This window comes from Lemur catta, chromosome 16 (genome assembly GCF_020740605.2).
Source record: "Lemur catta isolate mLemCat1 chromosome 16, mLemCat1.pri, whole genome shotgun sequence".
NCBI lineage: Eukaryota > Metazoa > Chordata > Mammalia > Primates > Lemuridae > Lemur > Lemur catta.
In genome coordinates this window covers 45,882,984-45,898,600 of record NC_059143.1, presented here as the reverse complement: position 1 = coordinate 45,898,600, position 15,617 = coordinate 45,882,984, and the positions used below count along the sequence as shown (strand labels likewise).

The 15,617-nt window shown below is 42.4% G+C and overlaps 1 protein-coding gene across 1 annotated transcript in view; it reads left to right on the top strand.

Annotated features, from left to right (window-relative positions):
• BCL2 (BCL2 apoptosis regulator) overlaps positions 1–15,617 on the top strand; it is a 166,411-nt gene that overhangs the window by 44,921 nt on the left and 105,873 nt on the right. The window lies entirely within an intron of this gene.

Sequence of the window (15,617 nt, the reverse complement as noted above, 5' to 3'; positions counted from 1 at the left end):
GTTGTAAGGTCTCTTATGCAAACACTTTGGTAGGTCATCCTTTAGTGAGGGCTGGTTTTGCTGAAGAGAAGAAGAGAAAACCACAGAATGCTCTTTCTAAGAAACACCTAGACAGCACACACGAGGCAGGCACATGGTGTTCCCTCTCTCTCTTTTTAATTGGTAGTATTGAAATACTCCCCTATTGGAAAAATAAAGTCTTCAGGCTGCTCATGGTGGTGTGGACATGTGCCTACACAACTGTGTCAACTTTCTAGTGGTTTCTGCTATGCATGAGGAGAGACACAAAAGGGATGCAGGAATGTTGGGGGAAAAATAATAAAGACATCATCACTAATTAGCTGGGACTGGTCAGAAATGGGTTATTTCATGTGAAGCATCTAAGGAAACTTCTTGTAAAGACTTTTATTATATTTTTGGAAAGGAAGGAAAAGAGGGGGAAGAGAGAAAAAAACAGATAAAGAGAAGGAAGAAGGGAGAAAGCTGAGAAGAGGAGAGAGAGGATGAGGGAGGGAGTGGGATTTACCTGCATTACAAGTAATATACCTTCTCCAAAGTCTCTTGCTTGGACCAAAGGGACCATTGGTGGCAGCTACCTTAACCATCGTCCAGGTCTTTAGTATTAAAAACTTGTCTGATACCTTCCAAAGCCAAATATCCATCCCAGGTCTGTCATCTGAAATTCAGACACCTACAGCTAACTATAGATGACCTGTGAGACGTTTGAACCTCAACAGATTCAGGACTTAACCCGGCATCACACCCCTCCCCTCCTCCAGTTCCTTTCTCTCCTCATCTCAGTGAGCTGCGACACAGTCCTCCAAATGGTCCAGGTCAGAACTCTGGGAATTATCCTTGATCGCTTCCTCTGTTGCCCCCACCAGGTCCCATCCAGGTCAGCAAGCCTGGGCGACTCCACCTCCTTTGTGTCTTCCGAATCCTTCGTCTCAGACCGGCCACTGCCAGCGCCTTAGTTCATAGCATCATCATTTCTTCCTTGAGCTGCTGCCGCAGGCTCCAGCTGGCCTCCCCGCCACCCCGTTTCTGCCTCTCTCCAGCCTGTCCTCCAGGCTGTGGCCGGAGAAATCTTTCTAGGAAAGCCTGCTCAGTCGCGGAATTCCCCTGTTTAAAATGCTCCACTGACTGCCCACCACCCACAGAGACCCTGCTGGGCCGGTCTGTGCTCACTTAGCCATGTCTCTGCTGTCCCCACCCTCCCGGGCTCCTCCCGCGGTGCACCAGAGTGTCTTCCCCCGGACCTTGGCATGGGCTCTTCCTTCTGAGGGACACATTCTGTTTCCCTACTTCCCTCTTCCTTGACTAACTCCTGCTTATCCTTCTGATCTGACCTGCGATGGTACTTTCCAGAGACGTCGTCCTCGACTAACTGAACAAACTTATTTAGCAAACACTTGCATAGGTTTACTGTGTGCCAGGCACTGACCTGAAGGCATTACATATATTCATTCATTTACTCCTCAAAACCTTAGGAGGAAGGAAGGATTATAACCCCCATTTTATGGATGAGGAAACTGAGACCTTGTTTGGGTGGCGAAGCAACTTGTGCAAGATCACACAGCCTTGTGGCCCAGATGCCACTTTTGCCACAGTTTGGCACTTGATTTTGATTTGTATGTGATACAGAACATATGTATACATTGATATATATCTTATATATATCATTTATTTTTGAATAAGTAATAGAAGCACATACCATACAATTCAAAAGATACAAAGAGTATATACAGAGACAAGAAAGTCTCTCTCCTAATCTTGCATCCCTCTTCTCCTCAGAAGCAGCTACTGTTACCAGTTTCTTGAGTGCATACAAATATATATATAGACACTGTATGATTTTGTTTTTACATTTGTGATAGCATATTCTGCTTGCTGTTTTTAATTTGCTTTGTTTGCTTAAGAGTATACCTTGGGGCTTGTTCCATGTCAACATATTAATATTAAGAACTTCCTCTTCTCTTTTACATGTAAACAATAGGCCATTATAGGGATATACTATGGTTTATTTAATTGGTCTCCTTTTGTTGGATATTTAGGTAATTCTGAAACTTTTGGCAGTACAAACCATGCTGCAAAAACTGGCTTCCAACAGACATTATTTTGCATACATATGAGTTTATGTGTAGGATAAAATCCTGGAATTGGAATTTTAGGTCAAAGGGTAAGCACATTTATAATTTTGATAGATAGTGCCAGCTTGTCCTTCCTAGCGGATGTATCCACTTATTCTCTCATTAGTAATTTATGAGTGCCTCTTTCCTCATAACCTCACCATTGCGTGGATAATAAAACGTTTTGATGTTCATCATCCTAATATGTTCAATCTGCATTTCTCTATGAGTAAAGTTAAGTGTCTTTCAGTGTGTTTATGAACTATTTTGATTTTATTTCCTATTAGCTGTTTATTAGGCTTTGTTGGCTCTTTTAGTATTGATTTATAGGCATTTCTTATATATTAAAGACATTAGTCTTTTGTTTGTGATTTATGTTCCAAATAGGCCCCCAGATTGTCATTTGTTTATGGTGTATTTTTCCCCTTGCAGAAAATTTTTATTTTCATGCAATCAGATTTATCAGTTTTTTTCTTTTATAGCCTCTGGGGTTTGAGTCATAGTTAGACTGACTTTCCCCACGCCTAGATTATAAAATTCTCTTCTCTGTGCTTGCACGCCTGTGCGAAGTTGTTTCAAATAGAAAATTAGTGGAACATAATAGCTTAGAAAATAGATTCTGGAGTCAGACTGACCTAACTGCCCTGGCTTCATCTCTAACTCGTTCTCTAATCTTGGATGACATTCTTTAATGAGTTAGTAATATCTACATCCTAGGGTTACGGGGTGCTATGAAGATCGAATGCCACAGTATGGGAAAGTGTCCCATATTCAATTACAGATAGCTGTTTTTGTGGTGTTATTATTTTCTCCAAATTCAGTAATACTTCCACGAGAACAGCAGCCCTTCCTTCTCTTTCTTTTGTGTTCCTCTAGTCACCTTGGCTCTTCCCCGCCCCAGCCCAAGTCCCGACACGACCTTCATGTGGCGCTCTGCTGCTTGCTCTTGAGTGCTCATTGTGAGCCCGTTGTGATCGCTTCTCTGTTTATTTTGATCGGAGGCGAAAAGGCCTGGAGTTCTGTCTGGAGCCACCTGGAGAGCCACAGGTGCTTCTCCACTTGCCGTGCAGCTGTGCCTTGCCGGATCTTGACCCCACTTGCCAGGGGGCATCAGTAAGAGTCATGTCCTCCCCTTGAGCCATCCCGCAGCCCCTTGCCCTGGAGGTCCCGTTGCCCTTGTGCCTTCCGCTCTGTGGACATACTGCTGTGGTCTTGGAAACTGTCGAGTCTTCTCCCATTGCTGTACTCCGCGGGCTGGTGCCTTACCTCGTTCTCTTCCACATCCTGAGAGGACTTGAGATGGTGTGCTCCACCCGGAGGTGCCCCATAAATATCTTTGACCAATTGGGTTGGGAGAAGTCAGAGGTTTAGGGTGTGGTATTGACTGGAAGAGCCCTAAATCACTTGGCTCTGCCCTCATTCCCATCGACGATATAGAGAGAAATTATCCAAAGTAACATGTTTTTTAGAGTTTCTACTATGTCAGCTTCTGTTACTATTTACTAAAAGTTTCAGTTGCTGTAGATTGTAGCTTGCTTAAAAATGTTTAATATCATGCAAGCTGTTCAAAGACAGCAGTAATTTGGAGACTGGGCTGAGAATTAGGCTTTAATTTCCTGACTTTTATTTCTGTTGCTCCCTTCTATTCTCCTTTGCCTCTGTAAGTGTTTCCTTTGTATACTTAATTTTCACAAAGGCCCCTTGAAATTCCAGGGGTAGGAGAAGCAGTGGAGCAGTAAGTAAGGTCATCTCATATTTAATTTTATCACTAGCCTGGCCATTAATTAAAATAATGCTTGAGCGTAAGTGTCAAGTTTTACAGGAGGGATATAAAACGTTAATCATGACTAATCTGCAGCATGCTAGTGCAGTGCCAGGGAGGGAGTCTGGGGCAAAGGCAGAGGACATGTTATCAGAAGGAAAAAATAATCTAAAGGAAATAAAACATTTTACAATTTTGTTAAATGTAACATAAGCCCCTACTATGGGCGAGTATGCAACATGCAGTGAAGGGTAAGGCATAGCCCCTGAACTCAAAGGCAGGACCTACTGCATGCTGAGCATTTTATTTATACAGTTACATGTAAAACTCACAACAGTCCTAAGACTTGGGCACCTTGACTCCAATTTTATGGGTGGGAAGGTTGAGTTGAAGAGAAGTTGAGTCCCAGAGTGTAGCAGAGCCAGGAGTCGATAGGGTGGACCTGGCTCCAAAGCCCCAGGTCTTTAGCCACGTTGCGTCACCCTCCAGAAACTTGCAGTCCAGTGAAGGGGAGGGGCGATAAGACAGGGATGCGACTGCTGTCAGTGGGAAAGAAAGAAATAATGAACTAAACACAGGAGAAACATTTTATCACCCTTGAGTTTGCTTTCTGGTTGCGGCTTTTGGCTCTGTGTTCTATAATGCAGTTGGAAATGGTGGACATTCACAGGGTGGAAGCCACCCATCAGCCATCCTGCTCCCCCAGACCCCACCTCGACACAAGAAGTCTCCCTACGATCTGATGCTCCTGCAGGTAACAAAACAGGTGGTTCAGGAGCGCTGCAGCACTGCTTGTGCCTTTCTGGCCACAATCCCAGTGGTAGTAAAACTACATTGGACTGCCTGGGACCCTGGGCCCAAGGGGTTAATTTTTTAAAAATGCTTCAGGTTGTTGGGTTCCTCTGGTATGTTACTAGAATGTTCTGTAGCTTTAAGAACTCTCAGCCTTCATTTCCCCCACTCTATACCTGCGCACACATTCGGGGTAGATCAGCTCACCATCCGCACTGGCTGCCCACGTACGCTGAAGCTCACTTTTAGCGTGGAGCTTTCTTGGAAGGATTTCAGCCCCTCTGTGAAAGATTTCAGTTATCTCCTCTCTTGTTTCCAGAAGTAACTTCTTTACTCCAACTTGAAATCTTGCTGTATTCCTTAGTGTTTTGGAAACAAAATGTGCAGTGGGAGAATTCTGGCTTTGTGGATATTGGATCACTTTGTTCCCTGGCACAACAATCTCTCCTTTGTATTAAACATCTGAGAACAGAAGTTCTAAATAACATTTTTATATTCCCTGTTGATATGAGTTCTTTATTTGGGGACAACAGTTTGGTGCTTGTTCCTCTGTCAAATTCTGATGTCTTCTCCCCTTCCCCTATGAGGAGGGTGCCGCTGACCCATTGCCTGGAGTTGTACTTTATGTAGTAGTGGTGAGTGTTTTCCTACCCCCTGGGACTTTCTCGTTGGGTCATTCCAGTCTGCAGTGAGTGGCCTGTGTCACAGTGGGATGACTGACTGGTCAGAGCAAACGTACCTAATCTACTGGCCTAACCATGAGCTGAGTGGCTAAACCAGCTAGCCACAAAGAGACCAAATGGGCAGACAGACCAAAATAGCCACTTCTCCACCTCCTTCCTGGAAATGCAGAATGGCTACTCCGGCGGTCCAAGACCTAATTTGGTCAGCAACCTGGCACTTACTCTGGACAGAAGGTTGAGCTGGGACCCTGGTCTGAGTGCTCTACCTCCAGTTTTATTTCCATCAACCACGTTTGCACATCCTAAGGAGTTTGATCACCTACCTCAGCCACAACTAATTGGTAACAAATACCCTTAACGTTAAAGCACTACTGATTTATTTTCCTTTATTTTGTACTTATAAAAAGTACTTGTGCTTTTACTCCAAAGAAAATAAGTATACGTTCTCTCATATTTAGGCAAACCCAATTGTATGCAAGTCCAGTTTTGTAAGACGAAGTAGGACGTTTTTATTTATTTTTCAGAAAATTTATCACATTCCTTAAATGGCATAGGTAGTATAATAAAAATAAGATTTATCCCCTAAGAATGTTTTTATTTCTATGGAAGTTTCAAAGCTATCCCTTTTTCTTATTCATTCAACAAATACATGGTGAGTTGTCCTATGGGGGTGAAAGCTGCCCTGCACGGCTCTTTTGTGGCTAATGACAGCAGCGTGTCGGCTCTGGTATTCAATCACTTTGGGTCAGAGATGTAGTTGTTGCTCTGCCTTCCTTCAGTATTTATTTCCTGGTTCCGATGGGCCAAGCATTGTGCTGGTTTTCTCCCTGTCTGCCTTGTTCCCAGTGGCAGCAGTTGGGATGGTGGTGCTGTTTTCTCCCTCGGAGGAAGGGGCAATGTTTTGTCGCACTCACAGCCCAGGAGCTGGGGCTCTGCTCTTGGCAAACTGGTGCGCTGAAGGGAGGCGCGGTCGACCTGAGGCCCTGGGATGGACTGGATTATTTTCTAAGTGGAATAACATTCTACTCCTCCTATTTAACCTTTCCTTGCAAGCTAAAATAGGAAAATCACTCTACGGATAGACAAGCTCAAGTGGCAATAAAAAATACCCTCCACGAGTCCGCCTGACAGTACCTGCTTGAGTCAGCCGGTGATTGGATAAGAACCCCCTCGAGGAGGAATGGGCCCTTCTCCGGAACTTAATTGATTTTTGTGTTCATTCTGCTTCTTTTAATTCTTTTTGGAGAAGTGATTTGTAGTGCAAAGTGGCTTTACATGTTATGGGTGCTGTATTATGTAATACCGTTATCAAAAGATCATTTCTACTTGTTTTGACGTATTTTTTTTTTTTTATGATCCAGCTCATGTTTGTTTTCTTTTTCATTTTATTTCTTCTTGTTTAGGCAGTTGTTGTTCCTCTTATTTTTTTTCCACTACATCAACCTCCATCCTCTGCCAGGGGAATGGGTGAAGATTTGGGACACTTTTTCCATTCTTTTTTTTTTTAGTTTTATTTTTAAAATCAATTGGACTTCTAGAAATAGTCACCTTTTCCCTGGTGAGTGTGTTTCAGAATGCAGAGGCTCATTAGTTATAAATCTGACTCTGAAGCAGTTGGATTATGTCCATTCCTAGGGATTAAGGAATGGTCCTGGCCTCGTTGTCCCTCTGTGGTCTATGCTGTGACCAGGTCGAGCCAGGCTCATGACATGGGCACCTCCTCACAGAGGTACCCTGCTGTGTGACACAGTTCTATAGACTAGTAGCTACTAAAATCTTTTTTGGTAAAATGAGGTCTCGAAGCCTTCAATCATGTGCCCCAAACGATTTACATAATAAACCCAGAACTTGCAGATCCGAAGGGTATTGACATGTTTTCGGTTATGTTGCTACGGGAACCCCATCTCTGTCCTCAAATGATACATTGCTGTGTGTGCATGTCGTGTGCATGTGCGTGCATGTGCGTGTATGTATGGAATGAGAAAAATGAGATATTTCATGTTTAGGCACTATGGTGCTAACCTTGTTAGGCTTATGTGATGGATATCATAACTAAAAATACAGACTTTGTTTATAGCAGTGTTCATGTGCCCAAGAAAAAAAAAGCAGATGAGAAGTAGCCAGGCGCATTCAAGGCACAACTAATACATCAGGTTTCTGGAACATCTGAATCTAAGGGTTTGGTCTTCTTCACTATGTGTTGAGCAGTGATGTTTTAAAAGCGAGAAAGGAGAAAAGGCCAGCTGTGGGGAGTGGCAGCTGAGGCCATTAGAAAGCAGAAGTGTGCAACTCAGTGTCGTCAGCCTTAAATGGATCCATGCTCTCTTCTGTATGAGGGACCGGAAGGGAGAGCTCACGGGATAAAAATTGAGTCATTTTATTCTTTCTGTTCAATATAGATTTGCACATGCAGAGGGTACTTGAATTGTGACTTGCTTTCTCATGGGCGTAATTCCCACCTGCCTTTGGAAGTCCATTCCAGGGTGACCCTGCCACCTGCACCATGGAATGGGAAAACACTGGCTGAGTCTAGACGTCTGATAACCAAGTAGGCAGGTAAGGTAATCACCTGGGTGGCCGGAAGGTATTACCCAGGGAAACCGAAGGCTAGGATGAAAATAAAAGCAAACAGTTTCCCCTTGGGCAATGACTGCAATCAGGATTCTGCTGCTGATAAAATGCCGCCCCTTTGTTCTGCTTCCTGCGTGTTCACCCATATGATAGCTGCTCGGCATTTCATTCAGGTTTCACCCACCTGGCACTGCTGCGGCGCCAACAAATGGCAAGGTGCTCCGCAGCTGCCACGGGGAGCCGTGTACAAACAGACCTCAGCAAAGCCCTTTGTGCACACAAACTGCGTTTGTCTTTTGCATTCTGTTCCTCTCTCCGGGCCCTGCTGGGGACACTGACACGCTCCCCTGTGGGCTTTCTGTGATGGGGGCTGGTGCCTTTGCACTAGGTCCCCACAGTCATCAATAGGCCTGTTCATGTGGGAGGTGACAACAACATTTTGCCACATTACAGGCTGCTGGGCTCAATGTGCGCATTCTTCTTAGAATGAGCAAAGGGCATGGGACTTCTGATGGCTGGGAAGGTCACTGCCTGTACCACAGGGCGAAGATGCCTGATGCAGACCATGGGGACACTTAGAATTTCTTTTTGTGGGTGCAATAATCGGCGATGAGCAAACGTTTGGGATGAAGCTCTATTGTGCGGTTTTCTGATGATATATAACCTAATTACGGAAATCTTTGTCGGGCATTGTTTTGCATTTTTAATCTACAAAGGAAGCCATTGACAAGCTCTCTGCTGTTCTCTGTTTTCAATGTAGTTGACACTTAATCATCTAAGTCAATAGAGAAAATCACCATCATTGATGTTTCAAACCCACAAAAAAATCCCAAAATAATTTCTGTTTGATTTTGAGCTGGAGATAGCAGGCATGTGAGCAACCACGTGCCCAGGCAGTTAGCTGCTTTGAGGTCCAGGTGATGCCCTCCTGGCTCAGTTCCACTCTCCCTGAAGACGGGCGGGCTGGGGGTGGGGTGGGGCAGCATCTAAGGGTCTGGTGGCCACGGGGGCGAAGCCAGGGGGACGAGAGGGGGAGGAGGGGCCATCAGTCATCGGAGCACATCCTCTGCTATGGAAAAGCTGACCAGGGTTTCTTCTGATCACATCACATGGATATTTTATTTATCCTTTTTTAAAAGATCAAAGTAACATACGTGTGTGGTTAAAAAGCCAAATAGCATGTAAGCCTTTTAATGAAAAAATAACAGCCCTGCCTGGATCCTCTCCTCCCTTAGCTCCACTTCCCGGAGGCAACACCTTTAACCCTCCCACTCTTGTTTAAAGTTCTTTGGGTGGTTACTTTCATATCTTTAAATAATATGTGTATGCCATTTGTGCTGGTCTTCTAGGACTGCTGTGACAAAGTACCATAAAAGGCCAGCTTAAAACAACAGACATTTATTCTCTGGAAGTTGTGGAGGGCGGAAGTCTGGGTGTCGGCAAGGCCCCGCCCCTCTGTCGGCTCCAGGAAAGGATCCTTCCTTGCCTCTTCCAGCTGCTGGTGCCAGCCTGAGATCCTTGGTGTTCCTTGACTTGCTCTGTGTGTCCCTGCATGTCTCTGGCTTTACAAGGCATTTTCCTCTTCCTATAAGGACACAGTCATATTGGGTTGCAGCTCACCCTAATAACTTCTTAACTTATATTTGCAAAGGCCTTGTTTCTAGCTAAAGTCAGATTCACAGATACCAGGGACTTGAACATAACTTTTGAAGGGACACAAGTCAACCCGTAACACCACCATTTCTCAGTTTATAAACATTTGACTTTGTTGGCTTCCTTTTGTAGTAAATGAGATTTCTCTCCCTTATTCGGCCCCATCTCTTCTCTCAAGCCTCTTCCCTCCATGCTATGTCCCTCCACTTAAAGGACATTGCTTAAATCCCAGATTCTTGTAACCTCATTTCTCATCCTATTAACCATAGACAGCACCATTTAGTTACCTAAAACAACGAGAAAATTAGCTCTTTCAGCTCCCTTCTCCCACCTGGAAGCTGTCAACCAGTGCCAACGTTGACAAGGCCAAGGTTGGTTCCCTGAATGGTTAAGTCCTCTGTCGTTTGTCCTCAGATGAAGAATCGATATTTGTCTATAGCTTCAGTGAATAGAATCTAAAACTTGAAAACCAATAAACAGTGTTTTCTTTTTCCTTGTTGTTACGACTGTGTATACTAGATTACATTACCTTTGCTTGCCCTCTGGGTTTTAATTAAAATACTTTATACCATTTGAAAAATGGCAATGTAATTTGTTTGTGTAGCACTTTAGAATCTATATTGCATTTGATTTTAGATGGCAGCATACTTCTGTAGCTCTGAATTTGGAAACTCCTTTTATTAGTATATCTTGAAATCCTTTTGCATTGCATATTGACGTGAAGCTTGTGCTTGTGTCTTATCATGAAATGTTTGATCACAACAGCCACATGGGTCTCTTTATGAGTTTTTAGCAACAGGTAACTCATTCTAAGGTAGTGGTAGCCAAACCTTTGGATTTCAAAGCTCTTTTTTTCCCTAGCTTAAGGACCAATACGGAGATGCTAACTTCTTGTTTTGCTAAAATGGGATATCAATAAATCATCTATTATTTACCCTCATTGGTAAAATAAAGAACATTTAACACCAAAAAAAAAAAAAAAAGCTAAATGGGAAGGACATAATCTCAGAATAAGTTACACAGTTTTAAAATTGAATGAATGTAACTTTCAAAAAAACTTACTACTTTCCCTAATTTTTCCCATTTGGTGTAGATTGGTGAAAACAGTCTGGATGGAGTTTGTCCTAGATTAATCTTGTTTAGTGGTCATGTATTTGGTTTTAAGTTATAACTGTTAATTACTCTACTTACTCTGGGGATGGTTAAGTTGACTCGTTAGAACCACAACATCCCTGAGAGGTAGACAGACGTTGCCTTCCCACATTTTTTACACAGGGGAAATCCAAGACAGACCAGGGTTAAGAAGTAAGTAGCCCAGGTTTACTCAGCAGGTCAATAGCAAAGTGAGAAAAGGAAATCCAGGCTCTTAAAACCACATCGCCTCTCCTGGCTAGGGAAGGGCACCCTTCTGAGTCCATATTCTCGACTTTTAGGATTTCACACAAGGCCACTTTGGTTTGTGAAGACCTGAACGTTCGAATGAATCGGATGTGGCTTTCCAACTAGAAGCCTAGACAGTCGTATCCCTGGAGGGTTCAGTGCACCCAGAAATGAAGGTAGAGACGGCTGCTGAGACCCTGGGACACAGGCCAGTCCCCATAGAGGAGGCATCGGGCTCTGAACTGGGAGCATCACCAAGTTTAGTCTGTATATCAGAAGCCATGGTTTGGATGGAGCTGTCCACACTGTCGTCCCATTTTATTGGTGACCAGTAGCATATACTACAGAAAAAGTCAGGTTACAATTTATAGAGCTGGAGAAGGTGACAAGTGCTGGCCTTGTACTGCTCTAGCTCTGTGTTTCTTAGCTCTTTTGGACCTTAGTAGTGCCATCAGTAAAATGGGGATAATGTTAACTTCCAGACGCTTCCCATTGTACTTGATTCTTTGATTTTTCCAAATGCCCTTAATAGGAATTGAGCCATATGTTCTCCAGGTCTGCACACTCAGCAGTTGGACTTCACAACCCAAGGACCACATCCAGGTCCAGACAGGGCCCACGTTTTGCCACTTTGCATCCTGTCTCCTCTACATTTCTTCTCTGCTGGCATTCCGCCTGAGCTTTGGAAGACTTCGTGTCTCACTGTCTTTATGTTCTCATCAAATGGTTTTGGCTGAGATCCAGGGAGTACACTACCTGTGTGCTGCCAGGATACTGCCTTCTGGTGATCCCACTTGAAGATATGGTCTTCGTTTTAGTTGAAATCTGATACTTCGGTATGAAGAATAAGGACAGTACAACTCAACGGTTTGGACCACTACATGTGGTACCTTTTCCATAACCCATATTTTGAATATGTGTATTCATTTGTAATACAAACATTTGGAGGTTTCAAATAACATTAGACCATTAAACACTGGCATCAATAATCATGACTGCATTGAGAAGTACTCATCAAAGGAAGACGGAGTTCAGTCTAAGCACATTTTAGTTTTTGTACAGTCATGTTATACGTGGTCATTATTGTAAAGCTGAAAAACCACCAGGCATCTCTTTATCTCCTGAGCAAACATTCTAAGCAATTGGGAGTTTGCTGTACATAAAAGAAAGCTTTTTCTCACACCAAGTTTTCCAAACAAAATTGTGACTCCTGAAAGTAAAGACCAAAGAAAGAATAACTTGAACAAGCTTTCAGCGAGTAGAAAATAAACACCAACTTTATATGTACTTTCAAGGACGTAAAAAACACAGGTGGGAAATGAATCCTTGATAAAAGAGAAATGCTTAGTAGGGTGGAAAAAAAGAAAACATTCAGCAGTTTTTGGAACTGTACAAGTCCAGAGAGTTTCTTTCCTTTTTTTTTTTTTTTTTTTTAATTCTGGTTAGCTGCTCATAGCCACAAATATGTCTATTATTTCCTTCTTGCCCACAATTTACTGAGAATCATCTTTCTAACTTACTGGGGAATCCCAAATAAAAATCTCATTTTCCTAAACACAGACAAGTCTTTTAACTCTGGCAATTAAATGATTCAATTATTCATACGTAGACAGCAAAAGAAATAATCAAAATGGTATAATAGAAGTCTCCAGTGTCCATCTCAAATAGTTTCTTTCCCAAATTCATGCTGTAAATGGCTCAGGTTCTTAGGGAGGGGTTTTTGCCCTCATCACTGATGTTTTGGAATTGGACTTAGAAGCCTCTTTCATGAAGTCTCTCCGGTGATTAGGCTGCCGCAGATATATGATATAGTGGTAGGATCATAGAATATTTTAACCCTGTTTTGAGTGTTTCAGTGTATTCTTAGGTGAGAAATGATTATTAATTACTTTGAATATGCTTCTTATCTAAGCACGTCAGAACAGTGAGCACAGCTAACTTTGTAGATGGTCACGGTGGTGTCAGGTATGACCAGCATGGACTCGAGCTGGCAAGCCTGGAGCCAAACCTGAGCCCTGCTCTTTTCTACCCGAGGTTTTTGTGGCTCCTTTTCCCCATCTGCAAAGTGCCAAGTATAATAGCATCTTCCCCATAGGGTTGTTGTGAGCTCTAAATACCTTCACATGAGCCGAGTGCTTAGAACAATGCCAGGTACATAATAAACACTGTGTAAATGGCAGCTGCATAGTGAGCAAACAAACCCAAACTGTGTGCATCCCAGGAATAATTTTAGTTACCAGTAAAATATGTTTTTTGTTTATAAGAGTTGGTGTCTGTTGTCTGTGCATTCACTTTAAAAAAGATCAGGAAATAGCAGATGCTAGGAAGCTATTTATTTTGCTTGTTCTTCCTCCTTACTTTCTGTGTGCTATCTATATCTATTCCAGTTCTAGATCTGAGATATTCCTCTGTGCAGAATTTCTCCCCTGCAGAACTAACCCTATCAGATTTACTTGGGTACAAGAGGAAGAAAAATACTATTTTTTTCAAAAAAAAAAAACAAGAGCTCTCCCACTAAGACATGAGAACATATGCAGAAAGTGAGGAAATAAAGGGAGTTGGGAATGTTAAAAAAAAAAAAGCAAGTGGCAAAGCCAAGTAGGTGCCAACTTTCAATTTGCTTTCAGTTAACTTGAAAGCAAATTTTCTGTCAATAAGCTGTGACAAGTTCTGTGTCCTTGGAAACATCCCCTTCTTTGTAATAGCTAAAAATCGTAGTGCATGAAGATCTCATTGACGTCTTTTTTGAGATATTAGGAAAATTTGCATTACTTGTATTTAAGGCGTAGAAGATTGGTAGAGATGTAAATTCATCTTTGTGACTCGTGTTTTTGTTTTTATTTTCAGAGGGTCAACCTAAAGCTAAAGGTCACTAGAGACTGACTCAAAATTTTGCCTTGATAATCAAATATAAAATACCTTTCTTTGTGTTAGTCACTCCTTTTCTTAAGGTTACATAGCGGCTGTTGGCTTTCTTGGGGCTCAGGACACACTACCCCAGACGGACTATCGCCTACTCTTCCAAGGGCTGCTGCTTCTATTACCTGAGAGACTTCATCTGCCAGCAAGACAACCTCTATTCACTGTACATTTCCTCCCCTCAAAGTGCCGTAACCTGGGTCCCCACCATCCCCAGAAGTCCCCAGCCCTATTTCCTTTCAGTAACTCAGGATACTGTATAAGCTTCAATCATCTGACCCTTCTTTGAGTCTCATATTTTGTGAGACTCCCATAAGTACCTACGTAATTCAATATGGGTTTTCTCCTGTTAATCTGTCTTATGTCAATTTAATTCATAACCCAGCCAAAGAACCTAGAAAGGTGGAGGGAAGCCACTTTTCTCTCCTCTACAACTTTTAAGTACTAAAATTAAAAATTTTCCCTTCCATCAGTTGAAACTCCATGGTATTCATAAGCTAGGTTGCATGTTAATTGTTGTAATGAGCAGTATAAATACTTCCATGCCAGTATTTTATTTAATTTGATTATTCATGGATCTGTGACCATTATTTGCCATTTGTTGGTTTGTTGTTGTTTTGAGTATTTTACTTGGACTTACAGACCACATGTTTATTTCAGAAATTCTCTAAAAGACAGAAATTGTACTAGTAAGTGGAAAAATTCATTTAGTATTGAAAGTATCTCAAAAGATGCAAATAAAGAAGCTTGAATTTTTTAACTTGGATTATGGAAAGATTAATATGAAAAAGAATATTCCTATAATTTATCAATTGATTATCCCTGGGGAAAGTTTTTGTTTCCCATTAGGACTTCAGGAGTTTTGGAGCTATGTTTTTGTGTATAAAATGAAAATATACCACCAACACCACCATCATCATATTAACTGTGCCCGTTATAGATTTCATGAAAAATAACCAACCATCAATAATAACCTGACAGGAGAAGCCAATAAATTCTAACATTAAATGGTCCTGTAAAACTTCCCAGATACATTATTTGTGATATTCAATAATAAATTAGTTTTCATTACTTCATTAACTTGATTCATTTTTCATTAATAGTGAAAATTTGCTACCTTCCCCACATTCACAAATGATAGACTATTTTGACAGAAAAACAAAGTCTCGCTTTGTGTTCTTCTTTGAAGGAGTGGTAGCAGTCGCTGCCAGCAACCTCAGATATGCAACTGCTAGTTTAATATGTAATTCCACATGCTTTTATCGGGGGCCTCTCTGTTGAGAGGGAGTATAATACACTAGCAGGAGTATATGTTTTAGAGTCAGACTGTTCTTGGCTCAAATCCTGGCACAGCTACTTGCTTACTATGTGGTCTCGAGCTCCCTGGTCTGTGAAATCCCTGACCTGCAGAGTTGTTGAGAAGGTTGAGTGGGAAGATGTATGTACACGTGTGGGGTGCGGCATTTAGGGGTGCTCCGCAGCACAGGCTTCCCTTTCCTTTCCCGCTGGGCACCCACTGTGGCAATTCCTGTCCACAGAGCAGATGGGGAGGCAGGGAGGAGGCACTTGAAACCCCCCGGTCTTAGGTGAGCCAAACATCACATTGTGACATCTTTGGCCAGTTGTTTCGCCTTTTGGGGGTGGGGGGGACTGCTTAACTCCTTCAAATTTGGGGGTTGACCTTTACTTTGTGATGATTTCTAAGAGCACATCCAGACCCAACCTTCT